Here is a 12,451-nt window from a genome sequence, read left to right as displayed (position 1 = left end):
GGGCCGAGAGGGGTGAGCCGCAGGTTGGGGGACGTGTGGTGTCATGGGTTTGAGCGGCGTCGTGGGAATTGCATGTGGCTGTGGTAGAAACTTGATGTTCACCGCATTCCAGGTGGCCCACATGTCATGCACACAAAGGCAGAGGGGCGATGCAGCCGAGAGGGGTGAGGCAAACGTCGGGGTACGTGGTGCCGTGGGTTGGAGCAGCGTCATGGGAATCGCGAGTGGAAGTGGATGAAACATGATGGTCATCGTAGTTGAACTTCCATGGACAAGCTGTCATGTCTACGGACACATGCATTGCATACCGGTCACTGCAAGGAGTAGTATAGAAAGCTAGGCGTATAAATAGTTCCTTATAGTCAAGCGGACCCAAGCTACTACTTGTTCCAAAGACATGCACACCATCAAAGTAGTCCATCTATATCAATATACACCGAGAGGGAATAATTTTTTTTACAAGAGAGGAAATAATTCATCCATCCATAATGCCCTGCTACTGGTGTAGCCTTTTCTTCTTCTTCTTCTTCTTCTTCTTCTTCTTCTTCTTCTTCTTCTTCTTCTTCTTCTTCTTCTTCTTCTTCTTCTTCTTCTTCTTCTTCTTCTTCTTATTCTTCTTCTTGTTGTTGTTGTTGTTCTCATTTTCTGTGGGAGACGACTTCGCAACAAGCTCTTTGGACCTTGCAGCTATCTCGAAACTCACACGGGCATCGAGGGCAGCATATTTTATCCGCTCGTACATCAAGGGATAATTCTCCCATCCAAACGACATTAATACCAGCGTCTCGTCACCCTTCTGAAGATTTGTACTGACCACAAAATTTGCTACGTCGAATAGGGATGGTGTCTGTTTATCACAATCTTCTACAGGAATTTTGATTCTGGTTTGTAGGTCAGCGATGCTTTTCAAATCAAGGTTGTACGGTGCCAGCTTCTATTTGTCCCCTTCGATGGCTGCCCCATAGAAGTATATGTCCTCCCGAGACAGGAAATCGTGAAACTTACCTGGTATGGAGGGCGCATGTATGATGTGGTACACCAAAACATCATCTTCGAGGCACATCTGAAGGACGGCGGCGCGTTGGATCTTCCCAGTGGCACACTCCATGTACTCTGCATCGAGACCGATGACCTTCATCTCTACCTTTTCGAGGGAGTTGGATACATTTTTGATCCACTTCCGAACAACCCTTGGGTGGTCGGTGACTGTCGGCATTCTGGGAACGGGGGTCCCCAGACTTGCCTGCCTGCGGCCTGCGGCGTGGCTCAAGTGGTGGCCTAGTACGGCCCGTCTTCGTCTATTCAAGCTCAAGACCCTCGCGAGGGGGCAAGCCTCGTGGGGCGGACGACGAAAGGCTTCCTCAGGAGCGGCATCACCAGGCAGGCTCGCGAGGAGGCGGAGAGATCAAGGCAGGGGTACCTCACGAAGTGCTCGTGATGCAAGCCATGATGATCGAGACCAGGCGGGCGCCGGCCTACGCAGTGTCCTTGTTTCCTCTTTGGTGCAAAGGGGGCAAGCACATGCGCGGAGTGCCGAGGCATCAAGCAAAGATTACCATTTCGGTGCAACGAGACCAAGACCAGCAGAGCGGCGGGACGAAGGTCACCGTGGAGCCCAAGACGGCGTCATCGCCAGTGCCTTTGGCAGCCGAAGACCAACTTTAGTCAGGATAAGTTGTACTAGATGTTCCCCTTCAAATCCCGCCATTGTGGAATCCCTTCCCGCTCAATATTTGGGAAGAGTACCAAGGCCTCTATATATAGGGCTAGCCACCACAGTAGGGAGGCATCTCGGATCGAGTCCTTCCCAAGCAGAACACCACACCACCACAAGAACATCCCTCGCGAGGTTGTTCTTGCTCTGTACTGTTCATCATCAGCCCCTGAGGCAATCCACCACACCACAAACTAGAGTTTGGTATTACACCACAACGGTGGCCCGAACTAGTATAAACCTTGCGTCCCTTGTGTTGTTCATTGTGTAGCTTAGATTCTCAGCAAGGCGTTAGGACGTGGATCGATAAGGGGAAGATCTTTGTGCGCACCCCAGAGTTTGAACCTTAAGGGTTTTGCTGGAACCGATATCCCACATTTGGCGCGCCAGGTAGGGGTGCGCCAGAATGTTTCGTCCGCTGTCCCGCGTTCGATCGTTCGTCGCGTCCATGGCTGGTGCTCGCCGAGCCCGTGCCGAGCGTCGGGCTGCTCTCGCCGCCCACGTCGCCCAGACGGCTCCCATTGATGGGCCTCCCTGTCGCCTGCCGCCACCGGCCCGGCGGGGAACGAGCAGCAGGCGGCGTCGCTGCATCCCTCGGTGCGGCGGAAAGGCCGCACCGCCACCCCGTCGCTGACTCCAGCTGGTTCGTCGTCGCACGCCCGTCGCGCTCCCACGGACGCGCACACCGCGTTACTCCTAGCGCGTGAGCTCCTACACTACCGTCCTGTCGACCTCTATGAAGAGTGGCTCGCTCGCATCACCGAGATCGCCAGCGCCGCAGGGGGCTCCCCTGCGCCGTCCCTCTCACTGCCTCGCCCTCTATCCTACACGGGTAATGCAGCCCCGGAGGTGCCTCCGCCGCCGCCTCCCCAAGAAGGCGCCCTGGCTCCAAGGCATGTAGCCCTTGGACGAGACCCACCGCGTCCGGCGCCCGCGCGACAAGAAAGGAGCTGCCAAGAAATCTTCGTCCCCAAGAAACTGCTCGCGTGCTCCCTGGACCGGCGCGCCATGACCACATTCCTGCGCCAGCGCGTTAAGACCCCATGCTACCCCTGGCGGCCGCATGCGAGGGCCCCCAGAAGCAAGCCCCGCATCAGCAAAGGGCTCTGGTGGCCACGGCAGGCTGTCGTGCCTTCACCAACGAGCTACGCAGTGTCGCCTGGCCGGGAAAGTTCAAGCCGGATCTGCCTCCTCGCTACGACGGCACTGCTGACCCCACGGAGTTCTTGCAGCTCTACGAGCTGGGCATCGAAGCGGCTAGCGGAGACGAAAAAGTCATGGCGAATTGGTTTCCCATGGCGCTCAAGGATGATGCCCGCACCTGGCTTCTGAACCTGCCTCCCGGCATGATCTCCTCTTGGGACGAGATGCGCGCTCGCTTCATCGCCAACTTCCAGGGCACTCGCGATCATCCCCCAGTCATGAGTGACTTGCGCCGCATCAAGCAGCAACCCGGAGAGACCCTGCAGAAGTACATCTAGCACTTCAACAGCGCTCGGCTCAAGATTCCCGAGGTAACTGAGGAGGCCATCTTCTCAGCATTCTCTGATGGCGTCCGTGACATCAAGATGAAGGAGGAACTGGCGATCCACAAAGATCTGTGCACGTCTCTGGAGCTGTTCAACCTGGCGACCAAGTGCGCAAGGGCTAAGTAGGGACGTCTCTCCCTTCTCGAGCTCCCAGCCGCTAATCCTGAAGAGAAGAAAGCCAAGGCCAAGGACGTGAAGCGCAAAGGAGCAGTTGTGCTTGCAACAGAGCTAGACACGAAGCGTGGCAGGGACCAGCCGGAGTCGTCCAAGGGCAGCCGGTACTGTGTGTATCACGACCTCCACAACCACAACACCAACGAATGCCAAGAGGTCAGGGTCGTGCGAGAAGGACGAGTCGGCCGACGCCCCAAGCGCAGCGATCGGGGCTATGGCCGAGGAGGAGGAAGAGGTGGAGGACAATGGGACGACCATGGCCCACGCCAAGGGTGGCATGACCGGCCTCGCGAGGACCGCTGGCAGGACCAGCCTCGCGAGGGGGCTTGCAGGGATCAGCCTCATGAGGATCACCCGCAAGGCAATGCAGGCCTTCCTCCTCTGCCACCACCACCAAGAAGGAATGAAGACCACCATCAGGACGAGGGGGCTGGGGGCTTCCAGGAGCCGCGTGCTATCACTTGTATCTTGGGCGGTACCCAGGCCCCGGCCTCTCAGCGCATCTTCAAGCAGTTTGCTCGCGAGGTAAATGCCGTCCTCCCCAAGCTCGAGGCCATGCGCCCTCTCAGGTGGTCCACGTGTGCCATCACGTTCAGCTCAGCGGATCAACTCAAGTGTGCAGCGACAGCCGGAGTCCTCCCGATGCTCTGTTCCCCAGTTATCAGCAATGTGCAGGTCACCAAGACCCTCATCGATGGCGGCGCAGGACTCAACGTTCTGTCCGTTGAGACATTCAACAATCTCCAAGTGCCATATGATCAGCTTTTTCCAACCAAGCCTTTCTCAGGGGTCACTGATGGTTCCACCACCCCGATAGGGCAGGCCCGCCTCCCTGTCACCTTTGGACGGCGCAAGAACTACCGTACTGAGCTCATCGACTTCAACGTTTCCCACATTCGCCTGGCGTACAATGCCATCCTCGGGTATCCAGCCCTGGCCAAGTTCATGGCAGTGACTCACCACGGTTACAATGTCCTCAAGATGCCGGGAAGCGGCAGAGTCATCACAGTCCCCTGTGAAGAGAAGGATGCAGTGTGCTCTCTCGACCGTGCCTTCCAAGCCACATCAATTGAGGACCCAGACAGTAGGAGTGGGAACCTTCCCGAGGCAGCTCCCAAGAAGAAGAAGACATCACCTAGCCCAAGGCCTTAGGAGGCAGGCACCTCCAGTGGCACTGCGCCAGGATCCGCGCCCGTCCAACGGGCGCCTCCCTTCGTCGCATAGGAAGGCGCACCCGGCGCCCTACTCGGGCAAGGCTCGGGGGATCTCGCCTGGAGGGCCACCGACCTTGCCAAGATCACGAGGGAGGCGCTCGGGCACCACTTGGAGGCGTGCTTCACGGCACGTTTCCCTCAGGAAGGCACGAGGCAAGGAGGGCCCAACCCCCAGGAGTTCATCAACAAGATCACTCAGGAGCTGCAGGAATCGAGAGTCATGCGCGGCAGCCGCCGCCTACCCAACGTAGCTCCCCATCCAGGCGAGGATGGCGGGCTGCGCGTCTGCATCGACTACCCAGGGCTCAGTCGAGTCGCGCCTCAGGAGCGTTTCGGGCCTTCGCGCGTGGGATGTTGCGAGGGTCCACCTCACAGCTACATTTGCATGCCTTTCGGCCTGCCGAACGCGGTTGCTGCTCACCAGCGTCTTATGCGGAGCATTCTGGAAGCTGAGGAGGCCAGGCATCATGCGGTCCTGGCAGATATGGAGATGGTCCTCGAGGGGCCGCCCGGACCCCCTGAGCCTCCCGAGGCTCAGGGCACCGATGGCTCGTGAGGATCGGCTTCTTCACCACGCATCATAAGCCGCTCCAACACCCCTTCGTCTGCAAGGGTATCAGGTGACATCTTTCAAGTTCCATTTCAGCTGGGAGCGCCCCGAGGGTTGCATCATTCCTAGGTCGCGTGGGTCCGTTCCTGCGGCATGTATCCGTTTTGCTCATGTCTTTAGCTTACCTTGCTGGGGGCACCCCTCGGGCTGCATCATCCCCAAGCTGCTCGGGCCTGACCCAGTGGCATGTATCTTTCCCGCATCTATCTAAGTTGGTTTGCTCTTTCATGCTTAACCTGCCTATGATAATCGCCTGCTCGATTGACACCAACCTTTGGAGCCACTCGCTCTGGCATGGCGCTTGTGCATGGGTCCGTCCCTGCAACGTCGACAAATCTGAGTGGTCGAGCTCTGGCCGCGGCAGCCCCGCAAGGCGCCACCTCACCAGGCCCTCAGTGCCCTCATCACTCCCTCGGGGCAACCAATGGCTGGCTGGCAATCATAATGGCAACCCATGTTTTCCTCGTGTTGGTCTACAGGGCCCCTCTAAGGAATAACGTTGGGGGAGGCCTACTCGAGCTCTCTAATGTTGATCCGGAAGACAAGAAGACCAAGGTCAAGGACGCGAAGCACAAAGGGACAGCCATGCTCGCGGCCGAACCCAAGACCAAGCGCGGCTGTGACCACCTCGAGTCATCCAAGGGCAAACGATTGTTCTGCGCCTTCCACAACGTCTACAGCTACAACACCGGCGACTGCTAGGAGCTCAGGGCTCTCCGTGATGGGCGCCTTGGTCGACGCCCCAAGCGCAACGATCGAGGCTACGGTCGCAGAGGTGGCCGAGGAGGAGGACGATGGGACGATCGTGACCGTCGTCAGGAGTGGCGTGACCAGCCTCGCGACGGGAGCTGGAGGGAGCAGCCTCGCGAGGATTGACCTCAGGGCAATGCAGCCTTACCTCCACTGCCTCCACCGCCAAGAAGGAAGGAAGATCACCACCAGGACGAGGGGGCTAGGGGCTTCCAAGAGCCTCGGGCCATTGCCTGCATCTTGGGCGGCTCGCAGGCCCCAGCTTCCCACCGCCTCTTCAAGCAGTTTGCGCGTGAGGTGAACGCGGCTCTCCCCAAGCCTGAGGCAAATCCGCCCTCTCAAGTGGTCCAAGTACGCCATCACCTTCGACTCCTCGGACCGGCTCAAGTGCGCGGCCACCACAGGCACGCTCCCCATGCTCTGCTCCCCAGTTATCAGCAACGTGACTGTCAGCAAGACCCTCATCGATAGGGGCGCATGGCTCAATGTTCTCTCTGTTCAAACGTTCGACAGGCTCCAAGTGCCATACTACCAGCTTCACTGCACCAAGCCATTCTCAGGAGTAACCGACGGATCGACACACCCAATCGGGCAGGTTCGCCTCCCAGTCACCTTTGGCGAGCACAACAACTACCACACAGAGCTCATCGACTTTAACATCGCCGACATCCGCCTATCCTACAACGCTATCCTAGGGTACCCAGCATTGGCAAAGTTCATGGCGGCCATGCACCACGGCTACAACATCCTCAAGATCCCAGGAAGCGATGGCATCATCACGGGCCCGAAGACAAAGACGACGCCCTCCCTCCTGAGGTTGCCCCCAAGGCAAAAAAGTTGCAGCTGGGACAGGGGTCTCGTGAGGGAGCACCACTCGAGGATGCGGCGCTGAGCCCTGCACCTCCGGACGTGGCGCCTTCGCCCATCGCATAGGAAGGCGCGCCCGGCGCTCCTCTCAGGTTGGGCTCGGGGTCTCTCCTCTGGAGGCCCTCAGATCTAGCCAATGTTGCGAGAGTGGCGCTCGGGCACCATGTGGAGGCACTCTTCAAAGAACGCTTCCCAGGAGAAGACAGCAGGCGTGAGGCACCTGGTGCTGAGGAGTTCATCAGCAAGGCAATCAAAGAGATCCAGGAAGGAAGGGTTCTGCAAGGCGATCGTCGCCTGCCGTGTGGCGCGGCTCATTTCCCTGGCGAGGGTAAGGAGTTCCGCGTCTGCATCGACATCCCCGGGCTCACCAGGGCCGCGTCTCAGCAGCTCATGTGGCCGTCTCGCGTCGGCCAATGCGAGGAACCGCCTCACAGCTATGTTTGCATGTCGTTTGGCTTGGCGAACATGGCTGACGTGTTCCAGTATTGCATGAGGGACGCTCAGGCGGCCCACGAGGCCAGGCGCCAGGCGCTCCTAGCAGAGATGAAGGATCACCCTTAGGAGCCGTCCAGCCGCTCTGAGTCTCCCGAGGCTCAACATCGGAGCGGCTGATGAGGATCGGCTTCAGCGGCTCGCGCATTTTTTTGCCTACTTCAACAAATCTTCAGTGATGGTACCAGGTGATATCTCTCTAGTTCGTTTAGTTTGGGGGCACCCCTCGGGCTGCATCATCCCCATGCCATGTGGGTCTGTCCCTACGTCATGTATCCCTTGCACATCTATCGGAGCCAATTACAATCCCTTGCAAGTTACTTTTGAATTATTGACTACCTGACCGGCGCTTCGTCGCTAAGAACGTCTCGCGCCCTTGCAAGCCCTCACGCGACCGCCTCATGATTAAGGATTGGCACGACGTCTGTGCTCGGGTCCGTCCCTGCAGCGTCGCTAATGTTGGGTAACGTAGCAGAAATTCAAAATTTTCCTACGAGTCACCAAGATCTATCTATGGAGAGACTAGCAACGAGGGGAAGGAGAGTGCATCTACATACCCTTGTAGATCGCTAAGCGGAAGCGTTCAAGAGAACGGGGTTGAAGGAGTCGTACTCGTCGTGATCCAAATCACCGGAGATCCTAGTGCCGAACGGACGACAACTCCGTGTTCAACACACGTACAGCCCGGTGACGTCTCCCACGCCTTGATCCAGCAAGGAGAGAGGGAGAGGTTGAGGAAGACTCCATCCAGCAGCAGCACAACGGCGTGGTGGTGGTGGAGGAGCGTGGCAATCCTGTAGGGCTTCGCCAAGCACCTGCGGGAGAGGAGGAGGTGTCATGGGAGGGAGGGAGGCGCCAGGGCTTCAGGTGCGGCTGCCCTCCCTCCCCTCCACTATATATAGGGGCAAGGGAGAGGTGGGGCACAGCCTTGGCCCTTCCTCCAAGGAAGGGTGCGGCTAGGGAGGAGTCCATCCTCCCCAAGGCACCTAGGAGGTGCCTTCCCCCTTTAGGACTCTCCCTTTCCCTTATCTCTTGGTGCATGGGCCTCTTGGGGCTGGTGCCCTTGGCCCATATAGGCCAAGGCACACACCCCTACCGCCCATGTGGCCCCCCTGAGGCAGGTGGACCCCTTTCGGCACTCCCGGTACAATACCGATAATGCGCGAAAACTTTCCGGCGACCAAAACAAGACTTCCCATATATAAATCTTTACCTCCGGACCATTCTGGAACTCCTCATGATGTCCGGTATCTCATCTGAGACTCCGAACAACATTCGGTAACCACATACAAACTTCCTTTATAACCCTAGCGTCATCGAACCTTAAGTGTGTAGACCCTACGGGTTCGGGAACCATGCAGACATGACCGAGACGTTCTCCAGTCAATAACCAACAGCGGGATCTGGATACCCATGTTGGCTCCCACATGTTCCACGATGATCTCATCGGATGAGCCACGATGTCAAGGACTTAATCAATCCCGTATTCAATTCCCTTTGTCTAGCGGTATTGTACTTGCCCGAGATTCGATCGTCGGTATCCCGATACCTTGTTCAATCTCGTTACCGGCAAGTCTCTTTACTCATTCCATAACACATCATCCCATGATCAACCCCTTGGTCACATTGTGCACATTATGATGATGTCCTACCGAGTGGGCCCAGAGATACCTCTTCGTTACACGGAGTGACAAATCCCAGTCTCAATTCGTGCCAACCCAACAGACACTTTCGGAGATACCTGTAGTGCACCTTTATAGCCACCCAGTTACGTTGTGACGTTTGGTACACCCAAAGCATTCCTACGGTATCCGGGAGTTGCACAATCTCATGGTCTAAGGAAATGATACTTGACATTAGAAAAGCTTTAGCATACGAACTACCGATCTTTGTGCTAGGCTTAGGATTGGGTCTTGTCCATCACATCATTCTCCTAATGATGTGATCCCGTTATCAACGACATCCAATGTCCATGGTCAGGAAACCGTAACCATCTATTGATCAACGAGCTAGTCAACTAGAGGCTTACTAGGGACATGGTGTTGTCTATGTACCCACACATGTATCTGAGTTTCCTATCAATACAATTATAGCATGGATAATAAACGATTATCATGAACAAGGAAATATAATAATAATAACTAATTTATTATTGCCTCTAGGGCATATTTCCAACAGTCTCCCACTTGCACTAGAGTCAATAATCTAGTTCACATCGCCATGTGATTAACACTGATAGGTCACATCGCCATGTGACCAACATCCAAAGAGTTTACTAGTGTCTAAACTAGTTCACATCACATGTGATTAAGTCTCAATGAGTTCTGGGGTTTGATCATGTTTTGCTTGTGACAGAGGTTTTAGTCAACGGGTCTGCAACATTCAGATCCGTATGTACTTCGCAATTCTCTATGTCATATTGTAAATGCTGCTTCTAGGCTCCACTTGAAGCTATTCCAAATGGTTGCTCCACTATACGTATCCGGTTTGCTACTCAGAGTCATTCGGATAGGTGTTAAATCTTGCATCGACGTAACCCTTTACGCCGAACTCTTTATCACCTCCATAATCGAGAAACATGTCCTTTATTTACTCCAAGGACAATTTTGACTGCTGTCCAATGATCTATTCCTGGATCATTCTTGTACCCCTTGACTGACTCATGGCAAGGCACACTTCCGGTGCGGTACACAGCATAGCATACTATAGAGCCTACGTCTGAAGCATAGGGGACGACCTTCGTCCTTTCTCTCTCTTCTACCGTGGTCGAGCTTTAACTCTTAACTTCATACCTTACAACTCAGGCAAGAACTCCTTCTTTGACTGATCCATCTTGAACACCTTCAAGATCATGTCAAGGTATGTGCTCATTTGAAAGTACCATTTAGCGGGGTTTTTTTTATCTATCCTCATAGGTCTTGATGCTCAATGTTCAAGTAGCTTAATCCAGGTTCTCCATTGAAAAACACTTTTCAAATAACCCCATATGCTTTCCAGAAATTCTACATCATTTCTGATCAACAATATGTCAACAACATATACTCATCAGAAATTCTATAGGGCTCCCACTCACTTCTTTGGAAATACAAGTTTCTCATAAACTTTTGTATAAACCCAAAATCTTTGATCATCTCATCAAAGCGTACATTCCAACTCCGAGATGCTTACTCCAGTCCTTAGAAGGATTGCTGGAGTTTTGCATATTCGTTAGCGTTCTTCAGGATTGACAAAACCTTCTGGTTGTATCACATACAACCTTTCCTCAAGAAAACTGTCGAGAAAACAATGTTTTGACATTCTATCTGCAAGATTTCATAAATAATGCAGTAACTGCTAATCCATTTCCAATAGACTCTTAACATCGCTACGAGTGAGAAAGCCTCACCGTAGTCAACTCCTTGAACTTGTCGGAAAACATCTTTAACGACAAGTCTAGCTTTCTTAATGGTGATACTTACCATCATTGTCTGTCTTCCTTTTAAAATCCATCTTTACCCAACGGCCTTACGACCATCAAGTATTTCTTCCAAAGTCATGGATCCTCTCTCGGATTTTATGGCCTCGAGCCATTCGTCGGAATCTGGGCCCACCATCGCTTCTCCATAGTTCGTAGGTTCATTGTTGTCCAGCAACATGACCTCTAAGACAGGATTGCGTACCACTCTGAAGTAGTACGCGTCCTTGTCGACCTACGAGGTTCGGTAGTGACTTGATCCGAAGCATCATGATCACCATCATCAGCTTCTGCTTCAATTGGTGTAGGTGCCACATGAACAACTTCCTGTGCCCTGCTACACACTGGTTGAAGTGATGGCTCAATAACCTCATCAAGTCTCCACCATCATCCCACTCAATTCTTTCGAGAGAAACTTTTCCTCAAGAAATGACCCGTTTCTAGAAACAATTACTTTTGCTTCCGGATCTGAGATAGGAGGTATACCCAACTATTTTGGGTGTCCTATGAAGATGCATTTTATCCGCTTTGGGTTCGAGCTCATCAACCTGAAACTTTTTTCACATAAGTGTCGCAGCCGCAAACTTTTAAGAAACGACAACTTAGGTTTCTCCAAACCATAGTTCAAACGGTGTCGTCTCAACGGAATTACGTGGTGCCCTATTAAAGTGAGTGTGGTTGTCTCTAATGCCTAACCCATGAACGATAGTGGTAATTCGATAAGAGACATCATGGTACGCACCATATCCAATAGGGTGCAACTATGATGTTCGGACACACCATCACACTATGGTGTTCCAGGCGGTATTAACTGTGAAACAATTTCCACAATGTCTTAATTGCGTGCCAAAGCTCGTAACTCAGATACTCATCTCTATGATCATATCATAGACATTTTATCCTCTTGTCACGATGATCTTTAACTTCACTCTGAAATTACTTGAACCATTCAATAATTCAGACTTGTGTTTCATCAAGTAAATATACAACATCTACTCGAATCATCTGTGAAGTAAGAACATAACGATATTCACTGCATGCCTCAACACTCATTGGATTGCACACATCAAAATGTGTTACTTCCAACAAGTTGCTATCTTGTTCCACCTTACTAAAACCGAGGCTTTTCAGTCATCTTGCCCATGTGGTATGATTTGCATATCTCAAGTGATTCAAAATCAAGTGAGTCCAAACGATCCATCTGCATGGAGTTTCTTCATGCGTATACACCAATAGACATGGTTCGCATGTCTCAAACTTTTCAAAAATGAGTGAGTCCAAAGATCCATCAACATGGAGCTTCTTCATGTGTTTTATACCAATATGACTTACATGGCAGTGCCACAAGTAAGTGGTACTATCATTACTATCTTATATCTTTTGGCATGAAAATGTGTATCACTACGATCGAGATTCAATAAACCATTCTTTTAGGTGCAAGACCATTGAAGGTATTATTCAAATAAATAGAGTAACCATTATTCTCCTTAAATGAATAACCGCATTGCGATAGACATAATCCAATCATGTCTATGCTCAAAGCAAACACCAAATAACACTATTCAGGTTTAGCACCAATCTCGATGGTAGAGGGAGTGTGCGATGCTTGATCACATCAACCTTGGAAACACTTCCAACACATATCGT

This window comes from Triticum aestivum, chromosome 3B (genome assembly GCF_018294505.1).
Source record: "Triticum aestivum cultivar Chinese Spring chromosome 3B, IWGSC CS RefSeq v2.1, whole genome shotgun sequence".
Classification (NCBI taxonomy): domain Eukaryota; kingdom Viridiplantae; phylum Streptophyta; class Magnoliopsida; order Poales; family Poaceae; genus Triticum; species Triticum aestivum.
The sequence above is the reverse complement of the archived record's forward strand: the minus strand, read 5'-3'. Positions refer to the sequence as shown.